This window comes from Xiphophorus hellerii, chromosome 19 (assembly GCF_003331165.1).
Source record: "Xiphophorus hellerii strain 12219 chromosome 19, Xiphophorus_hellerii-4.1, whole genome shotgun sequence".
Lineage (NCBI taxonomy): Eukaryota > Metazoa > Chordata > Actinopteri > Cyprinodontiformes > Poeciliidae > Xiphophorus > Xiphophorus hellerii.
The window spans coordinates 13421894-13430930 of record NC_045690.1 but is presented as its reverse complement, the minus strand read 5'-3'; positions in this window follow the sequence as shown (position 1 = coordinate 13430930).

Sequence of the window (9037 nt, the reverse complement as noted above, 5' to 3'; positions counted from 1 at the left end):
AGAGTCTGAGTCGGAACGCAGAGAGTCTCGGAAGGAACACTGAGAGTCTCGGAAGGAACACTGGGAGTCTCGGAAGGAACGCCGGCTGGAACGCCGGCTGACTCGGCCTCGGGTGCGCCGGCTGGAACGCCGGCTGACTCGGCCTCGGGTGCGCCGGAGCGAAGCCTTGGAACCGGCCGCGGAGGCGAGCCGCAGCGAAGCCTTGGAACCGGCCGCGGAGGCGAGCCGCAGCGAAGCCTTGGAACCGGCCGCGGAGGCGAGCCGCAGCGAAGCCTTGGAACCGGCCGCGGAGGCGAGCCGCAGCGAAGCCTTGGAACCGGCCGCGGGGGCGAGCCGCAGCGAAGCCTTGGAACCGGCCGCGGGGGCGATCCGCAGCGAAGCCTTGGAACCGGCCGCGGGGGCGAGCCGCAGCGAAGCCTTGGAACCGGCCGCGGGGGCGAGCCGCAGCGAAGCCTTGGAACCGGCCGCGGGGGCGAGCCGCAGCGAAGCCTTGGAACCGGCTGCGGGGGTGACAGCTCCGGAAGGCGACGAGGGGCCGGGTCCACCGGCGGCTCACGTCGCTGTCTCCGGGCTGACCGTGGAGGTGGCGGCTCCGGAAAGCGACGAGGGGCCGGGTCTGCCGGCGGCTCACGTCGCTGTCTCCGGGCTGACCGTGGAGGTGGCGGCTCCGGAAAGCGACGAGGGGCCGGGTCTGCCGGCGGCTCACGTCGCTGTCTCCGGGCAGACAGCGGAGGAGGTGTTTCCGGAAAGCGACGAGGGGCCGGCTCCACCGGCGGCTCACGTCGCTGTCTCCGGGCAGACAGCGGAGGAGGTGTTTCCGGAAAGCGACGAGGGGCCGGCTCCACCGGCGGCTCACGTCGCTGTCTCCGGGCAGGCAGCGGAGGTGGTGTTTCCGGAAAGCGACGAGGGGCCGGCTCCACCGGCGGCTCACGTCGCTGACTACCCGGACGGAGGAACCGACGCGGGCCGAATCCGGGGGGCGCCAACACCAGTCTTGTCCCTCGGAAAAGCTCCCGCTGCAGCTCGGCGAGAGCGTCAGCCAGCGCCCTGTCCTCCCTGCCGGATCTCCGCCTCCGCACTCCAGCTGGGTCCATAATAGCAGCCTCACCTTTCGGTCGGGTCGGGTCCTACTGTCATGAATTACGGTGCGGTGTTGGTGGTGAGGCAGACGCAGCGGACCCAGGTATGATGAATGATGAATTTTAATGATAAATAAGTCCGGGAACAAGCAGCAGGCACGAGGAAACACAGAACGACGAAGAAGCTAACATTGACGTTGACGAAACATTGACGAGGACCCGACGAGGAACAAGGAACACAGGTGGAGTTAAATACACGGGAGGGTAATCACAGAACGAGACACACCTGGGAACAATCAAGGGGAGGACAGGACAACGAAGAGACTCAAGGACACAAAAAACTCTAACTAAACACGGAAAAACACAGATCCTGACAGAATATTGATACAAAATCTCAAAACATCAGTCAGGAAGTTAAGGTTTGGGTGCAAATGGGCCTGACAACGAGGCAATGACTGAGTCATGTTGCCAAATTAATCATAAAGTGTCTTAAGTAGATAAAGTTACTGATTTGGAGTGTTCATTACAAAGCCTTGATTTCAACCACTTAGTAGATTCTAAGTGGTTGAAAAGGCACGTATGAACAAAGTGGGTTACAAACTTGGCTCAGTTACATTGGTTCTGTCATGAAGAATTACAACACAATATCATGAGAAACATTTTTACATAGTTAGGTTTAAAAGAAGGTAATTATAACAAATAGAAAAATATAAATTCCCTCTTTAAACTGTCTTACTTGTAATTCAAAAATCTTACAAATAAAAATGATTTTGCTTTTCCTAACTGACCTGAAATAAGAACTTTAGTCAGATTTTATATCAGTGAGAACAAAATGTTATGTTTTTATTCAGTGCATTTAAGTATCTGGTTACAACTGTAATTTGGTCCAGAACCGCTGCCTGGTGGAAATGTTGCTATCAGTGTGTTTTTAGGAGGTGGCAGTGGACTAAAGAGATTCCCTTTAAAATGATGTTCATAAATAAAACGCACACATATCAAACTTTAACAACTAGTTGAACACTTGCACATCAATACCTGCCCCTACTTTCTCAGAGGACAGAAGAGTTTTTCTCATCCATTGTAGTTGGGACTATACTGAAAATTTAACAACAATAATAGGCCTTATAAACCTTAGTAATAAGTACTAAATAAAAGTGATACTTTGAGAACTGTAAAAAGAGAAATCAAAGGGTTTACATATTGTAGCAGTAATCCAACAAAGTTTTCATTCAACATCAGACTTAAGTATAATAGGTTTTCACTTCTGCTGACACTTTCAGATGAAGTGTGGTAGAAATAGCTTTGGAGACTTCACTGTGTTACAGTTTGTACAGCTGTTTGATGTAGCAAAGCAGTTGAAACCAGCTTACAAATCATCTGTTCGCTTATGGCTAGCTAATACCTGCAACTCAGTTGAAACGTAAACATATTATAGATTCAAATGCAGTGTGGATGAACTTTATATGTTGGTAATGGGCCAAAAGAATGATGTTTTCTCTACATATGGAGGTTACCTCTGTAAGCGTGAAGGTCCATATGTCTTTGTTTCTTGTTAACAAGTGGTGAGCGGATAGTAAATCAGAGTGATTGGTTAATTGTGGCTTAATCTGTAGTAGTAACAGTATTGTTCCATTTCGTTCCCAACCTCCTATGATCTTTACCCCCCAAATTTAACATTTTCCAGAGTGTCCGTTTAACAGAGAACCCTGAAATGGAACCTGAACTTGCTGGAGGGACCGAATGTCATTTCTAACCTGGGAACACTTTAGGATCCCCATGAAAAGGTCCAGGAATAAGCTAAATTCAAAAAGGGGGATTAATTTGTGATATCCAACAGAGATTTGACAAGGAAGCAAGTTCTTTCAAGTGAAAGTCATTACGGGGAAACAGAGTACTTGACATCTTGTGCTTCAAGAAACAATGGTCAAAGGTAGCATGATTGCCTCTGGAAAAACTGCTCAGAGTCTACAAGCCAACAGTTACTTTGAAGATGTAGAAATCACTGGTACTAATGTGTTTTAAGCCCTGATTTATTTTCTAAATACTGCTCAGGCAATTTGAGCATGTGCCTTAATCAACCAGCAAAAGAGTGCTTAATGAAATTCTCGGCTGTCTGGCAGTGGATTTTAAATTTTGACTTCATGTTTTGTTGCATTCAATGTCTAGTATAATGCATATCCAAGTATTTTACTTTAATTTAATAATTGATGTTAAGTCCTCGTTTCCATTTACGTAAGACAAGAAAAGAACCTTGTTGTGGGTGGAAGACAGTGTCCTTCACAGTTAGGCAGATTCCAAAGCTGGTTAAGGATTTCTATGTGACATCACTTCTCCCAGTGATGTTTATATTGCCATTTTGGATGTCAGCATGCCAACATAAAAAGGGTAAGACAAACTGTCAAGAATGTTTCTTAGTTTTAAGTGAGACAGGACAATGTGTTGCTGTGATGCCAATATTGAATTATCGAGAAGATCCATCTTCAGTTTTCACTGCCAAACAGAAAGATGCTAAAGAGGAGGAGTACTTATGAAGTTGCCAGAGTTTAGTAATCCCAATACCTCATCACCATGTCAGGTATTTTTGCTTGGTAAAATAAGCTAAATTACCCAGCCTGCAGGATAGACCAAAGCTGAGAACAGGCCTAACTGAAGCATTACAAACACTTTACCTTCACTAATTGTCTTTTTGGCAGTGCTGTGCTTGTAATCCAGAAATCTGATTCAAGCATCTAACTCTCGGCAGCAAATAAACAATGTCTACAAAATAGTCATCTTTTCTATCTGAATTAGATTGTTTTACAGCAGCACAGCTAGTGTCTGTCCCAAAATTTTATTTCACTGCTGTGGTTATCAAATCAATATTTATAGTGAAGGTAGATAGTTTATGTTATGTAACAAGTTCTGCAGTTCTGCAAAAAAGCATTTCCCCCTTTACGGATTTTTTGTTTTTGTTTCTTCTCACACTTTCATATTTCTAATTATAAGACTGATTTTCATATGGAAAACAGTTTTCAACCAACAATGTTAAAAACAGCATTTAGGAACACAGCTATCTAAGCTGAACCCCCGTGTTACAGGAGCTATTTTCAAAGAAGAGTTTGTTAAAATTTCTGCACAGTGATGTAAAAGAATAATTGCCAATTGCTGTAAATGTTACCAGTGACAGAATCACTAGGTAGATTCAAACAGTCATAGAACCTGGCTTAAAAAGGCACACAGTTTAAATCTATAAGAGGGTAAATACTTTTTGACAACACAGTATATCATGTGACATAAGCTGTGCTACTTATAGATGTGATAACCAATGAAATAAGATTGAATATTTTGTTGTGTTGCTGTAAGATGTTCTAATCTCTCAGGAAAGAAAAAAAATACATGTGGAAAACATGTTTTTCACAGTATTTCCCAATGGCACAGCTGCAGATCCTCTGTCTGCACTTGTGGCTTTTGTATTTTTATGTATCTGTTAACACTTGCAGGGATGACATGGACCCAGTTTTTCTAGATGTAACGATCTAGTTTTTTCTCCAACATCTGTGCTGTAACAGTCTAGTGTTAATAGAAGTTTGAGCTTACTCTTGTCACCTCCTTACTTTCTATGAAGAAAACAATGATGTCATGCTACAAATGCCATAATAACAAACCAGGCTTTGAAATTTCTTCACCACACCAACAATATGTTTATTTGGTAATTTCTGCTCTTCTCTCTGCTTCAACTGTTGCAAATCAATGTGTGCTATCTTAGTAGTTTAGTTTTGTATAATGCATACTTTTTCATGAGGCAGCAGAAAGTGAAAAGTGTAGTAAAAATCAATAAGATGTTGGCTCATTGGGTCACAGTAATGTAGCCCTGGATTACCAATTTTGTTTTGGTAATTCTTTTAAGACCTCACTGCTCAGCCTGTAGCTTTTTCAAAGCACATGCTATCCATCTTTCCTTCCCTAGTTTTAAGTTGCATACTACGAAAGATTGTTCTGATTGGATGCACGTGTTTGTTTCTATGAAATTTGTACTTGCTGTCTTGATGTTTGTCTTTGTGGTGTCATTGTTTTTGTTTATTGACATTATTCTATAAAAAATGTAGCACTTAGAAGGACTTACTCTCCTATACATTCCCTTCAACAAAAGAACACTGTGTTAGCACTAAAATATATTGAACACTATGTATGTGTAAAATTGCAATCCTTTTAAATTACATTTCGTTGAAAGCAATTTTGTGCATTTATTATATGTGTAGCTATTTGAACACTGTGCTTTTGAGATACTTTACAATTTATTGGTATTTTAGAGGAGTGAAGATATTTTGTTTATGCTTGAAACTTTCTGTGTATGATTACCAAAATAGGAGTCTTTTTTGTGCTGTTGTATTTTCAAAGAAGACTAAATATTTCTGTAATAAAGATGATGCAAATAACTCAGGTTAGATATTTTTTCTTCTCAATTTTTATCTTGGTAAAAGGGAAATTTATTTTTGCCAGAATGGAAATTCTTGAAATAATGTATAACCCCTTTTCTTGTTCTCTTAATCCTACATATGTTTATCCAATTCAACATTGCAGAGAAGAAAAGTAATACAAAGTAATCTCTTGTTCATCCGGTTCTATCACTTATTGATGAACATTTCTTGATGCAGTGCCATTAGAGAAATTAGAGATCACACAGCTATCCAACTTAATCTTGCTTCTGGAAATTACCCCAGATTATTTTACTGTGCAAAAAAAACAACATTACATTTGTTTTAATTAATGATCGAAGACCTGAACATATCTCTACCATAAATACAATCATAATGATCTTTTTCTGTTAAAAGCATCTATGAATCCAGCCTGGAACCCAAGCTAAAACAGCTTAATTGAAAAGATTATTTTAATTTGATAACAGCATGTCAGTTAATTAATTAAACCTCATCAGAAGAAAAGAACCTGAGGTTTTTGGAGGTGCTCCTTTTTCAATCCACTAGAATTCCCCAGAAATACTTTTTAGATTGAAATAAATATTTAGCCAGCATTCTCCTTCTACTTTAAATCATGTTTGCTCAGGAGTGTTCAAATATATGAGAGTTGAACTTGATGAACCCAACTGAGCAGCGCTTTATCTTAACACCTTGCTGCTAAAAACTGCACAATACGCATCTTTAAATCCATTTTTGCATTACAGCATGTACAACTATTCCGACCGTGACATCCTGATCCTTGGCGTGCTTAGATCAACTGCTGAGTGTCTGCAGCTGAAGGGGCTGTAATCCATCTCAGAGCAACATCAACATCAAATCAGCACATTTACCCTTATATCTGTACTTTCCCCTCCACCTGGCTTTGATCCACACAAACATCACCTTATCCTTCCTGCTGGCCTCGCATTCAAGGAATTCAACCATCGCTCATGAACAGAAATCACTGTAAACCTGTACAGTGCATTATTTCTCTCCACAGCAGTAAATACATACTGCAGATTTACAAGGAGAAGTCATGTAGAGATAATGCTGCAGCTGTCGCTGTGGCTCAGATTATTTAATAACACTCATAGAGAGCCCAGAGCTCTGCAGAGTGTCTTCATCTCAGAGGTGGGGTTGCTTTCAGAAGGTCTGGCTGTAGCCAGAGGTCACAAATGTCCACACTCATCGCTTTACTCATCACATCTCTGCCCCATCGCCCCCTCTGCCGGAAGGTCGACTGCCTCAGCTTCCCGGTTTGCAGCTGGCAACTCGGATCAGAGAAGCTACACCTCACATTCAGAGGTGTGGAAAGGTCTGTGTAGTGATTGCAGGTCAGATTCAAGAGGTTTAAGAAGCCACACATGTTGTTGTTCAGATACTGAGTGCGGAATCATCTATAAAAGATGTTCACCTCCTTGGGTGTTTTGCCCTTTTTATTGCGTTTACAATTCAATCAAAAAAAAAAAAAAACTTTTAATGGCAAAGTCAAAATTAACTTTTTCAAATTAATGGAAAAAAAGAAGATATTGCATAAATGTTCAGCCTCTTGATATCAGTATTTAGTAGCTGCACCTTTGCTTGAAATCAACACATGGAGTTTGTGGGGATGAGTGTCTGAATGCTGCAGTTTTATTCCATTCTTCCTTGCAAAACTGTTACAGCTCTGTTAGATTGTGTGGGGGTCAGCTGTGAGCAATCCTTTTAAAGTCCATCCACACTTGGTTTAAATAGATGTCCATGTCTTTGAACATCCATTTTCAGATGCTTAAAATTCCTGAAATCTTTGTATATTGCTTCATAACTTACACCTGCTTCAGCCATTTCCATGCCCTTATCGCTGACCTGTCTGGCTGATCTCTTGCTGAGGGCGTACAGAGGGTCCAAACGCTGGAGAGGGACTACATGTCCCTTTGGATCCTCGAGAAAGAGCTGAAGTGGATCACTTTTGAAAAGGATATCTGGGTATCCTCAACAACCCAGTGTTAGCTATATTTTTTAAATAGCTTGCATACATTTTATCTACTTTGCCCTTCATGTAAAAACCTGGATTCTTCATCCAGATTTTAACTGTAACCTCACAGTAACCCTTTTACTTAAATGAGAAGACCGAGCCGCTTATCGTAATTCAAAGTGTCAGGCTTAATGTGTTTTTGTCAGTAACATCTCTGCCTCACTGGCACATTAATTACCTGCCTCCATGGTTTGAAGGCAGTAAAAAGACATTAGCATTAATAGCGAGCTCTGGTCACACGCTGTTTCTCTGACACAATCAGCATGTAAAGCAAAATGCCACCTTGCAGCTCTCTGATTAGCTGTTTTCCCTGCAGAACAGCTTTACTCTGATCAGATATATATAATTATAGCTTTAGCAATGATCAGCAAGGCTCCCTACAATTCTCTTTTTTATGTGAGCTTAATCCCCTTCCTTGGTTACTTTAGGGCCGCCGGCTGCATTTGTCAGCAAATGTTGCCTGAAGGAAATGCAAACAGAGAATAATCTCACAGTAATCTCCAGGAAAGCCTAAGAGGAAGGTTGATTTTTATCAGAACAACTACAGCAGTGCAGAAACTATCATCTAGAAGCAATGTTTGTAAATTTCCAAACAATAGGAAACATCATGAATATTAATAACTTGACAGATGTGGTGCTGCAACCTGAGAGATGCGGGTTTTTTATTGCCTCATGCTGGAAAAAAATCTTTCTGCAGTAAATTGGATGTCCAGGATGACACAACTTGAAAAAGTGAAATGAAAATCAAATTAAAAGAAAAAGTTGGTATTCTTCTCATGTTCTGCCTGTATTTTAGCAGACTTTTATGTGGGTGACCAGCATGTTTTAGAGTTTCTCTTATAACAATAGCTGCTGGGGTTAAATTGAAGGCTATAAATGATGGAGAAAGCCATCTGCTGCTCAATGAAAAGCACTTCTGACCAATCCCTTTTTTAAGGATCACATTAAGGTTTCACCATCATCACTTGGCTCCAGACACAGAAACGTGGTCATGGTTACATTCTGAAAAGCAACAGTGAATAAAAACAAAAGGTGACATTGCCAATTAGTTAATTTTTACATTAATATCAAACAGATCTGTTCATTCCAGGACTTGTTCCTCCCATTTAGTGTGTGTTTCTTAGTGTGATAATTAAAGTTTCTTCATCTCTCGTTGTAGAGATTTTGAGAAAATACATTATATTCACATGCAGCATCCATCAATGGGCTGCATGTGAAAAAAATATTCTGATCAGACCTTTCCTTCTGGGTGGTCAATTTTGTGGGTTTTTTTCCCCTGTGTGTATTAGTGTATTTTTTTGTATAATAATTGTAATTAGTGTAATTATTGTATCCTCAAAAATGCAATAATCCATATCCTCACAGCAGCAAATGTGAACCAGACACATGTTGTACAGTCATCTTTTGCTGCAGGTCTTTTGAAATATGTTTCAAGTTTAAACATCTAGGAATAAACATTTTTGCCAATTCAAAAATGCAAAAGTGTATTTTTATTGTTCAGTTATGAACAT